At 40.3% G+C, this 24,947-nt stretch overlaps 1 long non-coding RNA gene across 1 annotated transcript in view; it reads left to right on the top strand.

The window, feature by feature from the left end:
- The window catches only part of LOC143435103 (uncharacterized), a 109,273-nt gene extending 85,906 nt beyond the window's left edge, over nucleotides 1-23,367 (top strand). The window contains exon 3 of the long non-coding RNA XR_013105104.1: nucleotides 23,152-23,367. This is a non-coding gene — a long non-coding RNA (uncharacterized LOC143435103). The remainder of the gene's footprint in view (nucleotides 1-23,151) is intronic.
- The last annotated feature ends 1,580 nt before the right edge of the window (nucleotides 23,368-24,947 follow it).

Here is a 24,947-nt window from a genome sequence, read left to right as displayed (position 1 = left end):
TTTCACTGCAGATCTTTTCATATTCCTATGCAGTTTTTTTTCATATCAGACTCTTAACAATGTGGCAGCCAGTATAAAATTTCCTCTAGTATCAAATGTAGAGCATACAGCTTGTCCATTCATTAACGTTATTTGATTTAGAAGGAAGTCACAGACTCCTTTGAGCATTCTCCCAGTTTCTGAGCATATGTGGAATGTTCTTGTTCAGTCTCTCTTTCTCCCCCCTCACCCCTCTTTGCTTCTTCATCCCTTTATGTGCTTGTCTATTTGTCCAACCATGGCTCTTACAGGGTTCCATACCTCTGTGCATGTTGTAAACATTTAATCCTCTCGTATTAATGTTCTGATGCCTCTGCTTACTTGTTCTAGCTCAGATCTACTGTGGAAGTTTATCTATTTATCTACCCTCATTTATCCACCACACTATTTCCCAAGGCTTGGAAACCAAACCTGCTGTATTTTTCTTGGCTTATACATAGTAGAGTGTAGCCTCATACAAAGCAGAAAACACACCCTTATCTCCCTAAAAAAGATAAAATAATAATTCTTCTAAACAAAACGCTAAGGGCTCACATAGCTCATCAGGCAAGCCTATTAGCTCTGGCTTCAGTGTGCATTATAAATTGAGACAGAAACCACAGATGGCAGGGCAAGAGCTGCACGTTTTTCTCTGCCCACTGAGGCTGGGTACTGCCAGATGCTCTGCAGTAGTGGGAGAGGCTGGGGCAGGTACATGGGTGAGATCTGAGAGCCTTTGGCTCTGTTTTGTGGCACAGTGCATCTGCCTCAATGACTCATCTCACTCCATTTCTGTTTCCTACAGGCAGTACAATCCATCCCTTAACTGTGGTTCTCAGATACATTATCCAGGACTACACAAAGGCTCAGCATATAAGTAGACTCAAGAAGAATATATATACATCAGATAAGGCTGATGTATTATCCATGTTTTAGAAGGGAAGTTTGGGGTGTATTATCTCTACCAGTGAAACTACCACCCAAAGCACCCCTCTTCTTAGCAAACACCTACTTGGTCCCATTCTCAGACATGGTCAGCTGAATTTCCTGTGTGCTTCAAGATCATAGGTAAATATCAAGGTTATTGATTTCATACGCATCTGTGAGAGTTTTAGTTTGAGACATTTGTGGGTCAGTAACTAACTGTTGACATGTAGAAACTGAATCACTAACAAGAAGTGGGGCTTCAGAGAGGCCTGGAGGTGTCTTATGTTCTGATGGTCCTTAAGTTACTGGACAAATATATTATGAAGCAAATTTCAAATCAGAGTTGTTCAAATGCTAAATAGGCTACCAAGCAAGGATCCTGTGGTTGATTTTATTAATAGCATCCAGAAAGCCACAAAGAAAAACTGCATTGTGAAGAATACACTTAAGAGTCTGTGGCTAAGAAGACACTTGTGCAAACGGATTCTGTCTCCAAGAGCAGTACAGACACGCTGCCATCAAATCACCTCAATTCTGTCTTTCTGGTAAAGGGAAGAGGACAACTTATAATTCTCTTAAAGTGTATTGATTTTGGCCTTGTTATCTTACTTTTTAGAAGCATTTCAGACACAGCAAATAACTTCTTCAGGGTAAAGGATGACAGGCCAATTAGCTGCCAAATCAAGGATGAGAAGAGCAAGGGACATGAGTACTAGAAAATTCTTTTACCTGAACAGCCAGGGCCCATGAGAAATTGATGTTCAGAAAGGGATAAATAGGATGTTTTCTTTCTGCCTTTTGTAACATAGCAACGGAAAGAACAAGCCTAAAGAAACCCAGCTCCAAATAGACAATAGCAACTTCCTGTTGCTTTAAAAAAATAATAATAAGCCAGCTAACCAGCGGAATGAAGGCCCAGCAGTAATGATAAACAAGAGAGAGGAAATAGGCATTAGCGACTCGACACACCAAATCATAATAACCACTTGCCAAGGATTGTTGTGTGACTGTTAGCCACAGACGGTTTCCTAGGCCATCCAAGAGCAGCAGATCATGAGGACACTGGAGGTTCGTCCTGAGGGAAAGGTGGGGTTGCAACACCAAGTACTCCTGGAACTAAGCTGAAAATCAATTTAAATAACCTCCAACCCCAAAATTACCAAATGGGTGGAGGAGACTCTGAGGCTGCCTCATGGGAGGAAGCATTCAAATACTGGATTTAGTTACATAGAAAACAGTTCTTAATATTCTCTGGAATTAGAAAAACCAAATGCTAATTCTTTAAGGAAATCAACTGAAAGCCAGGAATGGCAAATATCATTAGGACATTCAATTTAATGTATTGCTTGTGAATGCTAACATAATTGAACAGATGCAGATAGGCTGCAGAGTTAGACATTTTCCTCTGTCTGTGGCCTGGCCCCCTTTTTTATTGGAGTGAGATATGGCCCCCTTTTTTATTGGAGTGAGGCATGGTCTATGTGCATCCAAAGCCTGAGGGAACAGGGGTGTGTGCCCACTTGCAGGCACAGCCAGCATTATAATGTATCTCTAGCTGTTCTGGCTGTCAAATATGTTATGTCTTTTTTTCTTCTCTCTGTAGATCTAGGCTAATCTATGATAAAACTGCCCAGTCTGCGATTTTGTTGTAGGTAAAAAGTGAAAACAATGTATGGCTGGGTAACAGAGCATCTTAATAGTGGACATGAATACATTTTGAAAAAGACCCTGTGGCCTAGTGGAAAAGGGTTGGGGGAGGGGGTGGGGACTGATACCATTGGTGGTAATTGTGGTCTATGGAGAGACTGATAAAACAGGTGGCAATATGCTACCTATGAAAGTTAGGGGTGATGGCTGCTCTTCGGAATTCTGCTTATTTTCAGGCCTTTTCTAAGACTTGTGTCATGAAGCTAGGCTTATTGGAAGTCCACCCCATGCGGGCTTGGGAAAATGGGTGATGGGGCAGGCTCCTGCTGTGGACATGCTCCATCGACACAATACTTGAAGCTACTCAAATGACACAAATTCACATGAATTTTCCTGAATAGTTTTTATTTTTAACAGCTTTATTGAGATTGACATACAATGACTGCATGTGTTTAAAAGTGTACAGTTTTGATAGATTTTTGACATATTCATACGCCGATGAAGTTGTCACCATAACCAAGAGAGTGAGCATAGCCATTGTTTAAAAGCTGAAGGGTTTTATTTTGGTTTTTTTTTTTGTTGTTGTTTTTTTGTTTTGTTTTGTTTTTTATAAGTCATCTCTTCTGCTTGCTGTATTCTTCATTCCACATGTATCTGTCAATATGAATCAGTTTGGTTGTTTCTAAAATTCTATACAAATGGAATCATATGCATCCCCCTTTGCCTAGTTGATTTTCCTCAACATAATTGCTTGAAATTCATCCATTTTGCTGTTTTACTGGCATATCAATAGTCTTTTTTATTGCAGAGATATTAAATTATATGAACATACCAGAATTTGCTTATCTTTTTTTTATTGTAGGTAATGTTTTCTGGTATGTATATACCAAAACTTATTTATTCATCTGGTTGTAGACTTGAGTTGTTTCTAGTTTGGGGCAGTAACAAAGGAAAGGAGAACCTGAAGATGTTCATATACAATGCATTGTGTGGACAGTCTCTTTTTTAAATTTGTGATTAAGTGTCTTAGTGGGAGAGCCTGGTATCTAATATATGCATTTTTAAGTTTTAATCTTTTGATGTTATTTATTTATGCATTTATTCATTAAGTGTTTTGTGTGCCTGTGAATATATATGCCACATGTATGCCTAGTGCCTGCCAAGGTCAGAGGACAACGTCAGATCCCCTGGAACTGGCATTATGACTGTCTGTGAGCTACCATGTGAATGCTGGGAACTGAACCTGGGTTCTCTGCCAGAACAAGTGTTCTTAACCTCTGAGTCATCTCTCTAGCCTCTGTATTTTATTTTAATTTTTAGAGATTTTTAATTGCTTTTTAGTTGTGCGTGCATGTGCATGCATGTGTGTGTGTGTGTGTGTGTGTGTGTGTGTGTGTGTGTACAGATGTCCCTGAAGTCCAGAAGAGGTTGTCAAATCCACTGCAGCTCTAGTTACAGGTAGCTGTTAGCTTTATGTGGGTGCTGGGAACTAAGCTGGAATCCTCTAGAAGAGCAGCAAACACTCCTGACTGCTGAGCCGTATCTCTACCACCCTTTGTTATATGTTCTTCCCCTTAAGTTTAAGACATTTAAACTTCTCTTAAGACTAATGTGACTCATAGGTTATGTAGGCCTTCTCATTTGTGTGCGGTTTCCAAGGTTTTTAATACTCGTCACCTCTTTGTTTTCCTTCCTTTCTTCTTTCTTTCCTTCCTCCCTCCCTCCCTCCCTTCTTCCTTCCCTTCCTCTCTTTCTTTCCTTCCTTCTTTTCTTCCTTCTTTCTTTTTCTCTCTTCCTCTCTCTTTTTCTTTCTTTCTTTCTTTCTTTCTTTCTTTCTTTCTTTCTTTCTTTCTTTCTTGATGTTTGCTGTGATAGTTGATTTTATTCTTATATTCTTTATCATGTATTCACCATAACTCTTTGTTTTGTTAAAAAAAAAAAAACAAAAACAAAAAAACCTTAAGATCTATAGGATCTAAGCACAGTTACCTTTCCTGTAACATGATCCGGGACAAGCATAGACTACAGAGTTTCCAGGAGTCTCTTTCCAGCTTCCACATCTGGGCTTTTAGTTTTCCTTTCTTCTTGTTTTATAGTTCTGATATTGCTTAATTTCTGAGTTAGCTTCAGATCATAGATTGGTACTCTAAAATCCCGAGAACTAAGTAACCTACCATATATATATATATATATATATATATATATATATATATATATATATAATTTTACTGTAATGCTGTCACAAGTGGGCTGTTCTTAGGGCTTTCTTTTATGTCACCATGGAGACCAGCTCTTTCTCCTTAGCAGGGAGAGCTTTTGGATTTTTGCCTACCCAGGCTGCTGCCTTCCTGGCTCACCCACAGACCTGTCATCTGAATCCAGGTCTCTCTATATATTTGGGACAGGGAAATGTTGTTTGTCTGCTCCTAAAGTGCTTTAAAGAAAATAAAAATCTGTACTAGCCAGCCTAAAATATTTCCCTTAATATCAGTGTACTTACCATTTAAAAACGAGGGCTTATAAAAGGAAAAGATTCTGTGGAACTGGCCAAATTGTAGCTCTCTAACCCTGGAGTGAACTCCAAGAGTCATTCATTTGGCCCCGAGGGCCAAAGTATTCTAGTATGGCCTATAGTAAATACATTTATTCAATTTAATCATGTGATTTCAAACTTTCATGTGCATAAGTCACATGGGAAATTTACTATGATGCAGGTTTGATTTACGTAAGTCTAGGGTGTGGGAGGGGGACCCCGAAGGATGCCTGTCCCACTGGTTTGAGGACTGTACTTCCAAGTAGTAATGCATTAAAAGAATATATTTAGGAGTACATAGACATTCTTGTCTATATGGAGGGGTATATGGGAAAAGAAAATACAATTATAATAACTATTTATTCAGCCATTGAAGGTCTGATATATGTAATAAATAATACTCACTGGTGTGAGAAAAGTAGGGTATGAGAATAAAGCCTGTTCTTGTAGAATTTAGAAATCATAGGAGTTTAAAATATGCAGCATTATGAAGCGCTAGACTATATGTAGTAAAGTGTTATTCTAAGGGCTCAGAATTCCTGCACTCAAGTTTTAGTTTGTGAAAAATTAGTTTAACCTTTAGATTCTTTAGTTCCCCCATCTGAAATATAACAAACAAAACCCCAAGAACTATGCTAGCAGCTGTAGCCGACTGCGAATGCGCTGACACATTAGCGCAAAGGCAGAGATTATGGCCTGAAACACAGAGCCAAAAAGTCGCCCTCCAACCAAGTGAAAAGCAAAAACATCATAAAAAAATTCATATAAATATTACGAAGTTCGATTCCAATGGATTACCATTGATCATTTCTTTTTGATTCGTGGGCCTATAAACAAAAAAGGGTTTTTTGTTTGTTTGTTTGTTTGTAGTTTTCCTGCCAATGCCAGACTGCCATAGATGGTAATTTTGGGACTATTCCTTCTATATAGGGGAGCTAAATGGGAAGTTGAGAAAAAAGCTTTAAAAAAGTTGTCATCTATGCTTCTTAACATCCCCGCTTTTCCTTCAGTTTGTCTGTAGTTCGGGAGGGATGAACTTGAAGCTCAAGTCTGCCACTGACAGGTGGGAGTAATGATGTCTTTTAAATGCGCTCCTGCAGCCACAGCCTTAACGTTAGAGTAGTGGTAACTATGGGTGGTAATGCAGGTGGGGGAGTTAAGAGCAACATTATGGGAGGCTGGGTAAGAGTTTCCCAGAAGACATCCAGGTCTTGGCAACCGTGAATGCTACCTCATGGCAAAAGAGACTTTGCAGCTGTGATGAAGGCTCTCAAGATGGTGAGATTATCCCGGATTATCTGAGTAGATACAAAGCAATCATAGGTGTTCTTGAAAAAGACAAGTAGAGGGGAATTTGACACAAGCAGTGATCACATGACCACTGCAGGAAGAGGCTGCCTGCCTGGCTTTGGAAATAGAATGGATTTGAGTAACATTAAGATGAAAACGTCAGGGAAACCAATCCCCTCCTGAACCTTCAGAGGAAGGTACCATTCTCCTGAACCTGTGACTTTGACCCAGTGACTCAATTTCACATTTCTGATCACTAGTGCTACAACAGTGAATACATAGCTTGTAAAACTAGTAACTTTGTGATGCTTTGTTACAACAGTGAAGAGGAAAATCACAAGAATTAGCTATGGCACTGTCATTGCTCATTCTTTCCCTGACTAGAGAGCCGTCCCTGGCACGAGGCATTGCTAAGACCGAGTGACTGTAACAACCTGTTTTCCATGAAGAGAACTAAACTACAAAGTGTTTTTTCCCTGACTATAAGGCTGATATAAGGAAGAGGCCTTTGTGGTTTTCCAAAAGAATATTAAGAAACTTGGAGGCTGCACTACTGCTCTGTGACACCATGGGACTGACTAGGTGACCAGATGTCCCAAATGAAAGTGCTTCTGCTTTTTACAATGTTTCAAAATTATTTGTCTACAGTTTAAAAGGTACCAGGTCTTATAAATGCTGCAACAAATGTCAGTATACAAAGATCAGATTAGTGTACCTAAAAAGTACTTTAGACATGAACTTTGTTGTATGTGTGTTGGGGGCTAGCCATGGTTCTGAGTCCTCTGTTTCCTCCCTCAGGGTATCCAGGTGCCACTGCATACTGGGGTAGAAGGATGAAGCAGAGTGTAGAATGAGTGAGGCCTGCAAGATCCTGGCTGGGAGTGAGTGGGAGACAGGGGAGTAGGCATTCTCTGAGGATTTAAGTATTACAGTTCTTTCAGATGATACACTGTGAAATATCTCTTTTAACCAATCCTCAGTAAAACATCTGGTGCACATACACTTTATTGGGAGTGACCAAGGGCTATATATAAACCTTGAAGAGTGGGAAGGAGTATTCAGGATGAATATAAATCATTAGCTGGAGTTTAAAGTACTGTGAATGCCTCATTTATGGAGAGGCATTCCAGGAATCCCAGGTACTTGCTGAACGGGTTCTTATCGGGGGAAAGAGGAAACTGAACTTATAGGTTTGCCAAAGGCTTCCTGACCATCCTCAGATAGGTGGTGCAGGGTCAGGCTCACCAGATAAAGGTCAGACAAGGGGAAGCCCTGCTGGAAAAGGGAGTCCTCCCTATTATTCTCAGTGGAGCTATCCAGACCTGGTAGACTGCAACCTTAAGTGGCAGGGTTTCCCAACAAACTCCATACGAGATAAAGATTATGCCTAGAGAGTCTTCAGATTTTAGTCTGGAGTGTGAATCACATGTTGCCTAATCAGTTCCTCTGGATTGTCAGGCATCAGGGAGGAGAAAGAATACGCAAAAGTTAATTGCTACTATCTGTAAGTGGCCATTAGCTCAGTACCACAAGATTAAAGTGTGGGACACATTTGGTAAATTAACCCTTTAATTATAAAATAAAATCACCTTTGCTTCTTCCTTGTACATGTGCCTTGAAATGTCTCCCTTGGACAAGAAGTCCATCCAAGAGTCTCTGGTACTTACCAGGAGCTAACAGGCTGTTAGACCTGCATCTTCTTCCATCGCCTACCCTCTTTACCCTCTACATGACACCAGGGGTTTTTCTTAAAGAGAGGATCTAAGTTCCTACTGCAAAAGATGGCGGTTATTCCTTCTTTTGCATCTTTTTTGAGAGTCTACCATGTCCCTCTGTTAACTTTAAGTAACACCCAATTAAGCACAGTAGTTTAGCCAAGAATTAATCGAGTTCAAAGTCTCCATTAAAAATGTGGCATATGATAGCCATTTTACTTAGTCAAGCATGCAGTCTGGGATCTCTTTGAAAACTCTGAACTGTGATTGGAGGACTAAGAATTTGTTACTTAGGTGAAGCATTTGTGGTGCTTTGCACTAGTTAGTTAATCATCATAATACTTGGAACAGCTACATAGCACCAGGGATAGTTTGGAGAATGAAGAATTGTGCGATTGAGTCTCCTTCCTAGCTTGATTCCTGTTCTGTAGAAGGGTTTGGTCCTGGTCCCCGGAGTCTGTGTAGATGAGACTCTGGAGGCTAAGCATAGAATTAAGCTCTTCCCACCAGTGTCCTTCTCACTTACTATCAGCCAAGTCCTGCTTCACATTCACTGGCACATCTGCTTACATGTCACCCATCTCAGGATTTATTTTCCCCCTTTCCTTTCTGCATTTTTTCCCTCTGCCTTCTTCTGAAGTCCCCGATCCCCTAGGTCTCTGATATCTGATATCTTCCCCCTCAGTCCTTGTTTTTGAATCTCACAGTTCTCTCTCTCTCTCTCTCTCTCTCTCTCTCTCTCTCTCTCTCTCTCTCATTAACTTGCTGTGGTATATGGGGAGAAAATAAACTGTCTTGTGCAATATCAGAAAGTATTATGGAGTTTAGGAACAAAGGCCAGGGTGACAAACTTGAACCCAATTATGGAGATTTTTTCATGCTAAGAGAAGGTATGACAATTTTGTCTTGAAATTGGGGTTTTCATTCTGAAAAGACTTAAACAGAATGTTATAGTAAATTATGATGATACTGCTGCAGAAGCCTGATTAATCTTATGTAGGATGTAAGTCTGGGGGATAAAATTGTCAGTTTGGTGAGAGTAGGTATAATCACTACTCTTTATTGTCAGCTTGACTTGATTTGGAGTTAACCTAGGAGACATACTTCTAGGTGTGTCTGTGCAGGCTTTTCTAAGGAAAGGATAAACTGAGGAAGGAAGGCACTTCTTGAATGTAACTGGCACCATCCCATAGGCTCGAGTTCCACATTAAATGAAAAGGAAAAGGAAACAAGCTCACCGAGCACCAGTATTTGTCTCTGTATGGTTTCTGACTGCAGATATGATGTAACTAGTTCTCTCCAGCTCCTGCCATCATGTTTCCCCTCTACAATGGAGTGTATCCTTAAACCATGCTCCTGGATAAACCTTCCCTTCTTTCCACAAGTTGCTTTTGTCTGGCATCTTATCCCAGCAAGAAAAGTAAGTAACGCAGCAGGCTGGGGGCAGGTGTATTCATGAGGAAGGCACTACAGTGCCCTGTGCACACAGAATAAAAATTCTGACCGAAACAGTTAAAACTGGGAACAGAGGAAAGTGATTGATAGGACACTCATTGATGCAGCCAAGGCAACCCCAGATATCTGCTGGTGGTTATCTGCACAGGAAAGTGGAAATCTAGGAATCAGATGCAAGAACAAGGGAATGCATGAGCAGGACGACCCAAAAGTCACTAGAACAAAGCAAGAAGGCACATGTGGGTCAATAACCTATTAGAAATGAGTAGAATTTTCTCCCTTCAGACCCTCACCTGTGTACTTGGACTGGTGTCTAGAAACTATATTTCATTTTACTATAAGGTTCTTTCTAGTTCAAGTCTTAATGAGAAGGGGATGGACTTATAGAAAAGAAGGAGAGGCCATTTTCTCGTCAGGCTAGAAAACGTGAGTGGCCATGTGGGCATCATCAGCCAGATTGGGCGGTTCTTCAAAGCCTCCCAGATGACTGAGAACCATCTACTCTCGAGCCAGTCAGCCAAGGTCATGGGGAGCATGTTCTGTGAAACCGTCCTCTCTGGTATGTCGATGTGCTATCCTGGGTTCCCTCCCTCTCATACTTCTAGCCTTTGCAAGGATTTTATAAATTCCTAAATTCTGCTATAAATTCTTCTTTGTTGTTGTTATTTTAAACCCTTACAGTAGTTCTGTTTTCCTGACTTGTCTGCTACATAGAGAAAAAAAAATCCCCCAAAAGACCAGAAAACAAAATACAAGGGAAAGAGCCTTTCTAGTTGAGATCATGTGGCTCAGAGGTCAGCAGCTCTATTCACTGCAGCCACCCTCAGACTGTCCTCCCAATATCACACAGCCCTTTAGTTAAGAACAGAAAGGAATGGAACATGGACATACAAATATTTCTACTCTAAGTAATTTAAATCTCTATTGAGTCAATGTTTAACATCCAGTTATGAAAACTTGACTATTCAAATGATCCTGCTCTCCTAAAATACAAGCGCAGAGCTCAAGTTTTGGTAGGGGTACAGTGGTGTTTCGTAATAGGAGGGAACAAAAGATTACTAAACTTGAAACTTCATGTATAGTCATGTATCAGATGTTACTGATAGGTGGATTAATTTTTTTCCCAGTAACCCATGGGCTGATGAAAAGATATTCAAATGGACTTGCATTTGAGTGCCAAAAATTTCCATGCAAAATTCCTTTGGGATGTCTTTTTTCTTCTTTAGATAAGTAAAGTCAAGTTCTTGAAGCTGGATGAAAAATAAAGAAGCCTAAATATTATGAGCTCACTTTTCATCAATATGCATATCATGTTTTGCTGTTTTAAAATCCTTTTTGGTCAATGTAGGTATTAAAAGCCCCTTGTCAACCAGCCAACTGTGTTGATATCTTTTCTCCTCAATGACTGTTTCCTAGTCAGTTGCTGTCTGGGATCAGTTTTCTAGGCTAGACAGCATAGTTGCAAAAGCAGAGTCCTCTGGCTTTGAGTCAGTCCTTAACATCTGGGTCGGGGAAGGGAATGGCTCACCTTTTCTCGGGTCAATGGATTGCTGCCTTTTATGTACTAGGCGTCCGAGTTACTCAATAACTTTTGGGCGCACCAACTGTATTCTTAAAGCACGTAGGCACTTTTGGTGTTTAAGAAATATATTTGACACTGAATCATATCCCTATAAGCCAGATCTCAGTTTTTTCCAAACTTCTAGAGATGGGTAAAGAGATGGGTAAGCTTGGCTTTCAGCTTAGTTCACTGAATAGCTCAAAATTGTTTTTCAAATGTCCCTGGGATTGGCCAAAACCAAATCTACTTTGCCAAACATTTTACTTAATTTAATAACAAAAAATCCCATCTGTATTTTAATGAAAATCTAATCCATATGCTTGATTCACTTTTTGCATTTAATCCATCAAAATATTTTGTAAGAGTTATCTGGAATCCAAAAGGCCTTCTATGTCATTTTTTTTTTTTTTTTTTTTTTTTTTTTTTTTTTTTTTTTTTTTTTTTTTTTTTTTTTGTAGAAATGTGTTGGCATGAGACTCTCTCCCTAAGCATTTCTTTTTTCCTCCTAATAGGGAAATTCTGCTTTCCCAGCACCCAGCTGACTTAGAGTTTGTGCATCCTATCTGTGATTATCCTTTACACCAGTTACACTCCTGTGGAATCACTAATCAAAATGGCTCACAAAGATAGCCTCATTTAGCTTTTCTGTAGTATGTAAGAAAGGAAAGAGGTAAACGGTTGGGTGATAAGGTATCTTAACTTTTCTTCTAGGGAGGAGCCTAGAAGCCAAACCCTTAGTCTTCCTTGTCCATGAAATGGCTGAATGGAGAGCCACATTTATATATTTAGACAGAAGCATTTCATGTTGAAAGGGATGGAGAGGTGGTTAAACGTTTCCCATAAATCTGATTTATAGAGGTTGAGCTGTTAGGAATAAATAAATAAATAAATAAATAAGATGGCCAACCATTTGAAAACTGGCTAATTTCTTTTTTTCCCTTCTTTTTAATATTGAGCATTCCTTTCATGTACATCTCAAATGATATCCCACTTTCCGGTTACTCTTTCCCCAAGCTCCCCATCCCACATCTGCCCTCTCTTCACTCTCTGTAGCCTCTATGAGGGTACTCCCCAACCCACCCACTGCTCCAGCATTGCCCTCCACTAGGGCACCAAACCTATATAGGACCAAGGGCTTCTTTTTCCATTGATGTCAGACAAGGCCATCCTCTGCTACATATGTATCTGGAGCCATGGATCCCTCCCTGTACACTCCTTGGTTAGTGGTCTAGTCCCTGGGAGTGAGCACTGAGTGGTCTGGCCAGCCAATGTTGTTCTTCCGATGGGTTTGCAATCCCCCCTGCTCCTCCAATCCTTCCTCCAGCTCCCCTATCAGGGTCCCTGAGCTCAGTCATGATGGCTGGCTCCAAGTATCCACATCTGTATTGGTCAGTTGTTGGTTGAACCTCCCAAGGAACAGTCACACCAAGTTCCTGTCAGCAAGTGCCTCAACTTATGTAACATTTCAGGTGGCTTTAACATAGAAAAGTTCTTCCTAGGCTCATTGGAAAAAAGACTGCAACTGCAGTGCATTGATAGTTTACTTTGAAGACTAGCTCTGCCATGCTGGGCAAGTGGCAGTCCAGCAGTGGATGAAGAGAGGAGGGAGGGTGGAAGGGAGAACCAGAAATGGAGGTTGGTGGCCTTGGCTGTGCTCGTCAGTGAGGTCATTGCTCTTCAGTGCTGCCCTGCTGGGCCTGTCCTGCTGCCAGGACCCAAAGAGCTTCAGATACAATTGATCTCATTATAGATCAGGACAGACTTGGCTCGGATGGATGGTGGGCTCTCTTCCAGTGATTAGGACACAGCATACTTTTCTCCCCACCCCCATTCCTATCTCAGTCTTCTGGCTGAAGGTTCTTTTGTCTTTGGATTAATCTAGGGTTAATCTAAGTTTACTTACTTGCTGCAAGTCTGAGCTGGCAAGGTGGACATAATCTTCAAATAACTCTGAAAACGCGGCTCCCACCATCAATGCGTGTGCTAATTTGTTTAACCTCTGTCTACATTGGAGCCAGACCAACTCTGAAACACTGGGCACAAGGCTTAGTAGGATTAAGTCGAAGATTAGTTCTGCATCTGATCTTAGATGTAATTCTTATTTTCATGCCTGCTTGCTAGGAGGCTCCTTGGTGCTTTGTTTTTCTCAGAGACAGTCGAATGGAAGAATCTGGAAACACAAAAGGGACTTCAGAAGGCTGTTGAGGTGCTCCAATAATGACTGCACTTAAACTGTTCCCTCAATGAGAAGGTTTCTCTCAGACACATGTGGAGGGAGACCATCGATTCCTTGAAATGGCATTCTGTATTCCTATAATGTATGGTGATTCCCTCATAAGGATGATTATGAGGTTTAGGGAGTGGTGGTGGGCAGGTGGGAGAGAACCCTGCTTCTTCTCCAAACTTAAGAAGGAAAATTAAAGATAACATAAAACACTGTGTAGATTCTTTCCAATGTACAGAGATGAACTCCAGTCTGACTGTAAGTTTTTGACCTTCCTTGTTTCTACCTTACTGTCTCCTTCAGGATGACAAAGATGATCTCTGATTTCCTTACAGCCTTGCATCATTCTAGATTGTAACTAAATTCCACTGAAAAAATAAGTTGTAAGTTCCAGAGGGAAAATGCAGCATAGACACCCTGATTGTTTCATGTTTAAAATCTTCCTCGTCCAACCAGCAATCTGTTCAAGTCAGGATATAGACTTCTCTGTTCTTTTGGTTCATACCAAAGAGTCTGTTCTCATATTTAGTAAACTTGCTACTACCAAAGATGAACACTGGGACCTGGGAACCCACAGATGGATCCTGAGGTCCTGTGCCTCCTCAGGTGGAGCTGTTGCTACAGTAGGCACACACAAACAAATGGTAAAGTTCAGTTCCCTCATAATGGACCTTCATCATGGAGGGGACAGAGCACTCTGCTCGTTCTCATTATTCCTACCTCTTTTTTATTTCTCTATAGATAATAAACTTTGAATAGTCTCTGCCTTCCAAGGGGAAATATATAATAACCAGTAAAAACATGTTTTTTTTTTAAGAAAAGAAAATCCCCAATGTTTTAAGATTATTGATCTTAATGTTCTAGTGATATTGCTGTTACTTGGCAGTACTTACTCAGGAAAAGACAGGGCTCCCAGTTGGGCCTGAGAAATGCTGAGCAAGTTACTTACAAAGCAATTTTAAAGTTATGGAAAGAAAGTAAAGGCACTGTATAATTTGAAGCATAAGAAGGAACCTTGGTAAGTCAGTGTTCTGTTTGAAGGCTGGCATCTGGAAATATCTCTTGGAGACAGTAGGGAAAAGGAATGGGATGAGGAACTGTGGGAGGGTGGATGGAGGGGGGAAACAATAACTGGGCTATAAAAAATAAAAGTAATAATAAAAATTATAACAATTAAAAAATTATAGTGTACAATTCAAGACTCTTAGAAATAGTAGCAAGATCATTCTTGGTATTTACATTGAAAAATTATGGAATAACTTCTTACTGGAGATAGCTGCTGCATCAACAAGTCCAGTGCACTAAACTAGGGAACTTTAATCCTGATGGCTCAATAGGGAGGTGCCAATGGATGGAGTCTGAGTTTCCTCTTTGATATATCAGTTGTTATCAAGCATTTTCCATATTCTACAGTAAAATCTGCATACAATTTTTTGAAAACTTTTAAGAATATTCTTTGTGATATTTGCACAGATTTTTGTCTTTTCTGGATAAAGAAAAACAACATATGCGAGAGAGAGAGAGAGAGAGAGAGAGAGAGAGAGAGAGAGAGAGAGAGAGAGAGATTGAACGATTTGAGTCAGAGAAATACTTCATGTACAGCAGTAAAAACTGAAAGTTTACCCATATAGTAGTGGGATCAACCTATGAAGACGCTGCTGGGTGCCGGTCAAGCTCAGCGTCATGCAGAAGTACTTCCATTTCATCCTATATTTTAAAAGTTATTATGAGCTCTGTCTTTAATGGAATAGAACACGTCAAGTGGAAAAAACAAAGTGGTAAGCTTTCTGCTCATCTCATACTTCAGGAAGCGGTCTGTGTGTGAAAAATCTTCATTTGTTCCATTAACACTACAACCAGAATCTGAGTCCCGTGGGGAACACTGTCCATAGAGAAGCCAGTGTGTAGACTTTTATTCAGGTGAGACATCTTTACTCACAGACCAGATCTACCCCTGCTGCCCATCGGTTGGTGTGTAGCAACTGTTAGCTAAGAGCCCCTTTTAAAAAAACTCAAACAATTGGTAATGAGGGGGAAAGAAGAGCAAAGAAGATTTTCTTTTTCAGCATGGATTTTCGATGACAAGAATTTTTAAATACTCATGTGAAATATTAAAAACTATTCATAACCTTTTTTGAAGTAACTCTATACCATAGCAGGAAAGTTCTCTGTATGGTAACTAACACACACACACACTTCTCCACTCCCTGAGTTTCTGCCATGAATTTCCACAATGAGATTTTTAATGCACAGATTTATGATTAGGTCCTGGACCTGCATATATAGATTGAAACTTCACTCAATGTGTGAACTCCTTAAATATCAGACTCTTGAGTTCTGGAAGTAAGACTATGTTCGATGATTTTCTTTTGTTGTTGTTGATTTGAGGCTTGTATTCAATATTCATGAATGAGCTGGCTTACAGCCTGGCACACAGATTTAACCTGTGCTCATGACATGTTGTGGGAGTGCCCATCGTTACAGCTCTAGCACACAGATTTAACCTGTGAGCATGGCATGTTGTGGGAGTGCCCACTGTTACAGCTCTAGCACACAGATTTAACCCGTGAGCATGGCATGTTGTGGGAGTGCCCACTGTTACAGCTCTAGCACACAGATTTAACCCGTGAGCATGGCATGTTGTGGGAGTGCCCACTGTTACAGCTCTAGCACACAGATTTAACCCGTGAGCATGGCATGTTGTGGGAGTGCCCACTGTTACAGCTCTAGCACACAGATTTAACCCGTGAGCATGGCATGTTATGGGAGTGCCCACTGTTACAGCTCTAGCACACAGATTTAACCCGTGAGCATGGCATGTTGTGGGAGTGCCCACTGTTACAGATCTAGCCATTCTTAGGAACTCACTCAAATGCCATCCTCCTGGGAAGCCTTCCTAAATTCCGTAAAGTCAGAATTTTATTTTTTCTCAAATTATTTTCTATATTGTCTTATGAAAATAGCCTATGCTTACTGGCAAAAAAAAAATGTTAAGAAATTCACAGTATTTAGAGTGAAATTTCACAGTAAACATTTTGACATATATCCTTATGGTTATTTACATCACATATGTATAGGATTAGTTATATATCTCAATCCCCCCCACACTTTATATTTTATTCTTTAGTACTTTTATTTTTGCATCCATTTTTTCCTGCATAGTATTTTAACTTTCCCTTTATTTAACAAGGCACTTTAATTTTTGTCTCAAGATCTTCTTGGAGAAGACTACTCAATAATAGTTATTAAGTGAATAGATAAGCATCGCACCATTGAGAACAGAAAATTGAATTTATACCTCATCAAACCCTGCTTTTCCCTTGCTAGCTTCCCAAACTATGTTTCTATTGAACTTAAAATCTTTTCTGTCCTAGGACATATGTCAACACAGCAACTTGATAAGCTGAACTGTGTTTCTGAGGCCAAAGCCATGTACACCAGTTACTCCATAAATACTTCTAGCAGGAACTAGAATGGAGGAGGTGTAACTTACACCAGGAGTCACTAGCCAAAGAGCAGCAAGAAGAAACTCAAGCCATGTTTTGTGTCACAATTGCAATTTAGACTCCCCATTTTGAAAGCCTAACAGCACTGGCGTGGATAGCACAGACATGAACCTTCTAAGAAAATCCCCTTGTGCTTCGTAGGGAGACAAACAACACGTGGGGGAGATAAAATTAGAGTCAAGAAACGTGAGGGCACAGGTGCTTGTTTGTATTATTTTACTGTGCACAGTGCAACGCTGCATTTGTCAGTATCCCTGAGAATGAACCAGGCTCGACTCTGAAAACACTCGAGTGTCATGGAAACCATACAATGCCACGGAGCTTTTATTGTAAGGAATGAGAGCTAGTTTCTTTCCCTCTTCTTTCAAAGTAGTCATATTAGAAAGACAGTGCCTGTTTTTTATTTAAACTGGGTTGTTGTCCTTTATCACACTTGACACTATTATCCAAAATATTTCTAGCTGATAGACTTCAAAACACGGTATATGTCTTGCTCTCTAGTGTCTTGCTGTAAAGCGTTGACATGAGCGGATCATTCCTTTGACTAAAGACTTAGTTTTAAAATCTTTCAACAGTCTGGAAACATTATGCACCCTCCAAGAATCATAAAAATTCTAACTAAACTACAAGTAATACTCACGTAGCCCTACTGGATGCCTGCCAGATGCCAAGCCTTGTATTAAACATTGTTTGTAAATTATCTATTTAACTTCCACAAAACCCTAGCAAGGTAGAGAAATAAGAGATAAGTAACTTGCTTGTCTTAGAGTTCCTATTGCTATGATGAAACATCATGATGAAAAGCAACTTGGAGGGGATGACGTTTATTTCACACGAAGTTCCATATAACAGTTCATCATCAAAAGCAGTGAGAGTAGGAGCCTGGAGCAGGCGCTGATGCAGAGGCCATGGAGGGCGCTGCTTTCTGGCTTGCTCCTGGTGGCTTGCTCAGCCTGCTTTCTTATAGAACCAAGGACATCAGCCCAGGGATAGCACTACCCACAATTGCCTGGTCCTTTCCAAATTGAGAAGAAAATGACCTATAGGCTTGCCTACAGCCCAGTCTTCTGGAGGCATTATCTCATCTGAGGCTTGCTTTCTCTGATGACTCTAGCTTGTGTCAAGTTGACATAAAACTAGCCTGCACATTGTCTAAAATGATTTATCACCTTTTAGCTCTTTTAGGATGTGCAAAAGTTGCCACTTCCAGTCTAAAGGGAATCCAAAAGTATCTTGATCATCTTTGGAAAACAGCACCATTATGGCTCATCTTTGAAGCCACGTGAAAATCTTACACAGTTGCTTTGACATGGCAAAATTGAAACTTTTGTTGAAAATCAGCCTCATAAGTTTATAGACTTTTTTTTCAAAGATTTTTAAAATTTATTTTTATTTTATGTGTATGAATGTTTTGACTGCATCTAAGTATACTGAATATACGCAATGCTCACAGAGACCAGACAAGGGCATTGGATCTCCCGGTACTTGAGTTACAGAGCATTGTGGGTTGTCATGTGGGTTCTAGGAATTAAACTCCTATCTTCTGCAAGAGCAGCCAGTGCTCTTAACTACTAATTACCTTTCCAGCTCGACTTCATAGTTTTTTCCTTTCATTTCTTCTCTTTTCATACTTTTCTATCAGTCTATAGTCTTCCAGGGTAGCCTTGAACTGACAATCTACCACACCCCCAGTATCTCTAGTGAAGGGATTATAGGCACGTGCCACCATATCTTCCTTTGTGGTGGCACCATGCATCTTCTTCTAATAGTGTTCAAGTAGACATCTTCAATTATTGTCTTTTAATGACTATTATGGCAGAATGATATGTTTTTCCTTTATCCTCCCCGCAGCCCCTTTGCGTGGTTCTTAGAATTAAACCTTGGCCTCATACTTACATGTTAAGTAAGGGCTCTACCATTGACCTATATCCCCCACCTTTCTGTTACTTTGTATTTTGAGACAGTGTTTTAGGAAACTGACCAGGCAGGCCTTGAAGTTGCAATCCCTTGCTCCACTTCCTAAACAGCAGATTATAAACTAGGCTTCTTTTTTGAAGGTCAATTTGCAATTATTAAATAAACCTCAGAGAAAATGTCTCTTGCTTCAGTGAAACAATTCTTGACACATAGGATGAAAAACAGAGCCAGAAACAGAACAGAATTTTACTGGTCATCTAGGACTTCACTCTAAGGGGTAATTACTCCTGCTGGGTTTCCATCTACCTTTCTTTGCTCTGTTGCTGGGCTTGGTTTACATACATACATACACACACACACCACAGACATACCACATACACGCACATACCAGGCTTCCTCTCATGGCCCAATGCCCCATTGGCCCACTCCGCCACTGGGCATGGCCTCTTGGGAAGGCAGAATGGAGGGACACTTCTCAGGGTGGACCTGAGATTAAATACCTTTTACAGGGAAGAATATCTGAGAAGGGAAGCTTATTGGCTAAGCCCTCATGGCCTCTAGGTATCTCATTAGCACAGAGAACTCTGTTTTGAGCCTACATGACCATAGGTCTCATATCTTTTATGTGAGAAACATGGCACATGTTCCAAGTCAGGAGTCTGGCAGGAAGCTGGGAGTCATCTAAACCTTGGGTGTGTGCTCACCAAGTCTCTGGGTCTCAACCTGCTCTACCTTACCAAACTTCCTCCTGACATGGTTTTATGTTCCCACCACACACACACACACCACATACACATATGCACACACACAGACATATCGCACACCAAACATGCATGCACATAGACACACAAGCACATATATACACCACACATACACACATACACACATACACACACATAAATATACCACATACATACACATATAAACACACCACACAGACACACACACACACACACAATATACACACACAAAATATTTGATTACAGGGTGAACCACCTGTTTTAAGGATATACATCCAAAGTTCAAGTTCAACTTAGGCAGACTTGAGAGCAAGCACGGTGACAACAGTTTTCTTGTTCCCCCTGAAGTCATTTTTTTCAAAGCCAGATGCAACCTTAACCCTGAACTATTAACCTCCAGCCTTCTGGAGAACCTACCAGCTTTGACCTTCTGCTGGCTGCATTGTGAAAAGGAAACGTGCTAATCTGCATTGTTTAATTTTTGCTCTTCAGTTAATAGAGAATCTTTGTTGTTCTTACCTCACTGGGCAGTGAGCCCTCACTCAGTTATTCTGAACCTGAGAAATAAATGCTCTAACGCACACACACACACACCAAACAAACTGGATATTACTCTATGATATTTCAAACAAAAGGAAAATCTTAGACTTATTAAGACTGAATAGAATAATTATTATTTTTGCCTAGATGTCAAATATATTTTTATGGGTTATTACAAGTGTTGATGAACAAAAGTGAATGAATTAGTCAACTATTACTTAGTAATTTCAATTTTTTTCTTGACACATTTAGGACATGGTACTTGAAGACAATAAAATTGATCTATGGGAGATAAAATATGATCCTGCATTTATTAGTGACACTTTAAAATATCAAATGAGGAAATAAAACCAATTCTGCTTTTGCTTGCTGAAAAATGTTTTTTGGTGTACATGTGTATGTGTCTATGTTCCTGTGTGAATATATGTGTATGCATGTCATGGAATACATGTGTATGTGTCTATGTTCCTGTGTGAATATATGTGTATGCATGTCATGGAATACAGGTCAATACAGTCAGAGGACAGCCTCAAGCATCAGTCCTCACCTTCCACCTTGTTTTGAGGCAGGGCCTCTCTTGTTTTCCCCTGTGTGTACCAGGATAGCTGATCAGCAAGTCGCTGAAAAGTCCCCTGCCTCTGCTTCCCGGCTCCACGATGGAGTGCATTGCCTTACAGACATCAGCACTACTGTAGTTGCCTTTTAAATTTGGATTTGGGGCGTCTGAACTTAGGTTGTCAGGCTTGAGGGATAAATATCTCCCCAGCCACCCTATCTGCCACATATTTACACACACACACCTATATAAACACTCTCATATACACTCACATACATACACGTACTTTTACACACACATACGCACACACTCACGTACACAAGCACTCTCTCTCTCTCTCTCTCTCTCTCTCTCTCTCTCTCTCTCTCTCAGAGTCATTGTTTGACCACAGTTGATTTAACAGAGGAAAGTGGATTGGTTGTCGTTAAAGGTGGGGTGTGTGTGTAAGAGGGGCTTCGAGGACCTTGCTCTCTGTGCTTGGACCACATAGATACTTCTTATCATCACATGTGGAATCTCGACACCTTAGGAAATGTAGTTTTCAAATACTATCAACCAACCCTCTCAGTGAGGACCTTTCTTCTACACCTACTAATCCCTGTGTCCATCTGCTTCAGCTGTGTGCTTGAACAAAGTATTTTTATTCTGTAGCTGAACAATGAGGACAGGAAGAAGAGACGACACTTTCAGTTTGCTGCAATTTCCTTAAGATCAATCTAGAAACCCAGCACTATGGTGTCACTGGGGAGGTTCTTTCTTGTTCTCAGCCCCTACCTACCTTCTGGTGGCTTCCTAGCATTTCCTGGTATTTTTTGCTTGCAGAGGATCCACCTGAAAATTTATTTGTTCGCTTTCACATGACCCCTCACCTTATATACCTGTCTTGTTAGTCTTTCTCTAAAGTCTCCCCTTTTGTAAGAACAACAGTCAGCTTGGGCTATGGCTTGCTGTAGTGATTTAATTTGAACTTGATTATCTCTCTAAGAATACAGCCTGGAAACAAAGTCATGTTCTAATATACTTGAAATTGGTGCTTCAGTATACAAATTTGGAGGGAGGTACCCACCAATCAATCCGGTACACATAGATACCTTTTCTGATGAAGGAAACAAGTAAATCATGGTTTTCTTCACTAGCCAGACCAAAAAAAAAAAAAAAAAAAAAAAAAAAATGGGATGTATAAGGTCAAATCAGGTAGTGGGACTTAAGACCAACAGAAGCCATTTATAAAATAGTGGTTAAGTTTTATACTTACCTGTGGTCAGGTGTGGTGGCTCATGTCTATCATCTTAGCATGTGGGAACTTGAGGTAGGAGAATTATAATCTTAAGACCATTAACAAACACCAAAGACTGGGGATGTGGTTCAGTAGTAGAGGGCTTGCTTGCATAAAGTTAACCCCCTGCCTCCCAAAAGCAAGCAAACAAAAACCAAATGCATAAAACATTAACACCAGCAGTTGGGCCCAACTGGGGATTCCATTCCTGACCTCATTCTTTACCAGCCAAGTGAGTGAGGCTTGCTTTGTACTCCGGTTCCTCTTTTGGAAATGAGACCAGGAGTGCGCACCACGTGAGGCTGTTGAGGGTATCCAAAGGGTTAATAAATGCTGCGTCGAGGGTCAGGCTCAAGGCAAGTGTGTTATTAAGTTCAGGAAAGTAATTTACTCTATTTCATTTTCAAGACGATCATTTATCAGCAGAATGTCACCACAGGCTACCACTCAGAGTGAAGGTGAGCTTTACCTAGGCTGCCAGCCTGCCTTAGTCTTTGTGAAATGCTGTGGCGACCTGAAACCTGGGTGGCTTGGCTTAGTCATATTCTGAAAACACAGGGTGATCTAGGAGCAGACGTTTTCTGCCTCCGGTTTGTAGCAATGTGTTACGGGCGCTCACATGGAGAGACCCTGCAGTTATCTTTTCTGGTCTCTTAAGCTGGCTGTCTCTACGCCTCCTGGCTGAGTGAGGCCAAACAGAGATTTGAGTTCAACAGAAAACAGAGCAACTGAGGACTTACTTCACAGCAGTCTGTTCTCAGAGAGAGAGAAAGTGGCTTGTACAGATGTGGAGAGCAGAGTTTCAGCCCCACTAGACGGGGTCAACTGTCTTTTAGTACAACCCTGGAGTGACATGGTGTCATGTGACTGAGGGTAGCATCCATGTGTACTCTTAGCAATGAGCTTATCACTTGGACCTTTAGAATGGTAACTGCCATGCTCAACAACTTTTCTCAGAATGTTTGGGGGAGATTTAAAACATCTTTACCATCTACATGGAACGCTTGGTAGTTACTCTTTTAGTGTATGTATCATTTTTAATATTTTTTAGAGCAGAAACATTTTTTCTGCTTTGCTTCTCTCCAACTATAATTTTAATGACCGCATAAAAAAATCTCTCAAATGATGCACTGTGGTTACTTAGCCATACCCTCATTGGACTTCTAGATAGGTTTTTAAAAACTGTTAGGTTATAAATCTGTGATGAACACAGCTTGCTAAATAGTTATTTCCTTCCATATTTTAGATGACTTCCTGAGAAGAGAAGCACAGTGAAATTACTGGATCAAAAAAATCACGACGTTCTTCTGATACTTAATTTACACTGCTAAACTGCTTTCTCGAAGAGCTGTGTCAATCACAGCCATGGCTGCTGTGGAGCCAAATGTACCCATACTCTCTCCTCCAGCCCTGAGGATTGCATATTTTTTATTTTGATCAGTTTTTCCAATAAAATGGTATCTTTATTTTGACACACATTTTATTACTGATATTAAACTCATTTCTAGATTTTAAAAATATTTTATCACTAATTTACTTTTCTTGGTTTGATGAGAAAATTTAGTAAACTTGATTTTAAAGTTCATTTTACTTCACTTAAAAATTTATCTTTTGTTCATCGTATGTGCTGTATATTATACATATATAATATACTTTATATAAGGATAGCACCTATAAGTATACTACAGCTTTGGTTTTAGTCAGTGGCTTCGTTTTTCTAGGACTTTCCCCTGGTATGTCTCTGTGGTGTGTGTGTGTGTGTATGTATGGCCACATGTATTTGGATGTGCATGTGTCTGTGATTCTGTGATGTGGAAGCCTGAGGCTGATGTCAAGTATCTTCAATTGGTTTTGAAACTTATTCTTTTGAGTCAGGGTCTCTCAGTCAATGGTCAATATGGCTACTATAGCTGGCGGGCTTGCTACTGGCCTCTTTTATCTCTGCTTTATAATCACTAGAACAGCATGTGGCCTACTAGACTAAGCTGTGACTCTGTGGATGCAGGGGATGCTAATTCATACCTGGGCAGCAGATGCTCCACACTCCTATGGCTTTAAAAAAAAACTTTACATTTTATTAATTTGTTGGCATTTTGGATTTAGCATAAACCTGATTGCTTTTCCCCTTCTAAAGTATTTTCTAGTGCCTTAAGCTTATAAAATATCCTCTTTAGATGTTTAATAGTCATCTAATTCCCTTTGTGCATGATTTAGTCCTTTAGCCAGTTTTAGGCAAATTTGAATCTATCTGAAATTTATTCTTGTTTTCAAAGGATACTTCTTAGTTTAGAATTTCCTTTTGGAAAAAGTAACTTGAGATACAGAGCTAACTGAGTCCCTGCTGGAGAGTACATGGGATGATGTAGAAGATACTGAGAGAAGCAGAGCTGGGGGAGGATCCGAGTTTGGAAGGAGACTGGTAAACTAAAGGATCAAACATGAATCCTCAAGGTGATAATATGCTTAGTATGTTTACTGAAGATGGTTTTTAGAAAACCTAAGAGTCACCAGAATAACCAGTCTTTGGTGAGTTATTTCTTTGTGCATCAATGTAGTCTAAAATAATAAATACAAGGTTTAGGAAACTGTTCAAATATTCTCCCATTAATTTAATAAATATCTATCAGACAGCTACATATTCTAAACTCCACACAGTAATAAGGATCCAGCAAAGCGAAGTGAGGACTAATAACGTTTGAGTAGAAGTCTTCTTACTCAAGAGAGTCAAGGCCATATAGCCCTGCCTACCTAACTTTACCATAAATTAGTAAAACTGGATGCTTTGCTGCTGCCTGGACATATCAATACACTGACCTTGGCTCTGGAGTCCCTAGTCTTGCACTGTTGCTTGGTTCTGCTGAGAGTGAGCAGGCCATAGTAGCTACCAACTGGTAAGATTAGCTCAGTGGGCGCTTAGCTAAAGTTGCGTTGGGTCAAGCCAAAGACTCAGACAAGGCTGATCCAGGATTTCTTGAGCTGGATCTTTCAAGTGCTCCCAACCAGATGTCCAGTGGGAACCCACCTGAGGCTACTGAATGTTGC

This window comes from Arvicanthis niloticus, chromosome 19 (genome assembly GCF_011762505.2).
Source record: "Arvicanthis niloticus isolate mArvNil1 chromosome 19, mArvNil1.pat.X, whole genome shotgun sequence".
NCBI classification, from domain to species: domain Eukaryota; kingdom Metazoa; phylum Chordata; class Mammalia; order Rodentia; family Muridae; genus Arvicanthis; species Arvicanthis niloticus.
Note: the sequence above shows the minus strand (reverse complement) of the source record. Positions and strands in the feature narration are given on the sequence as shown.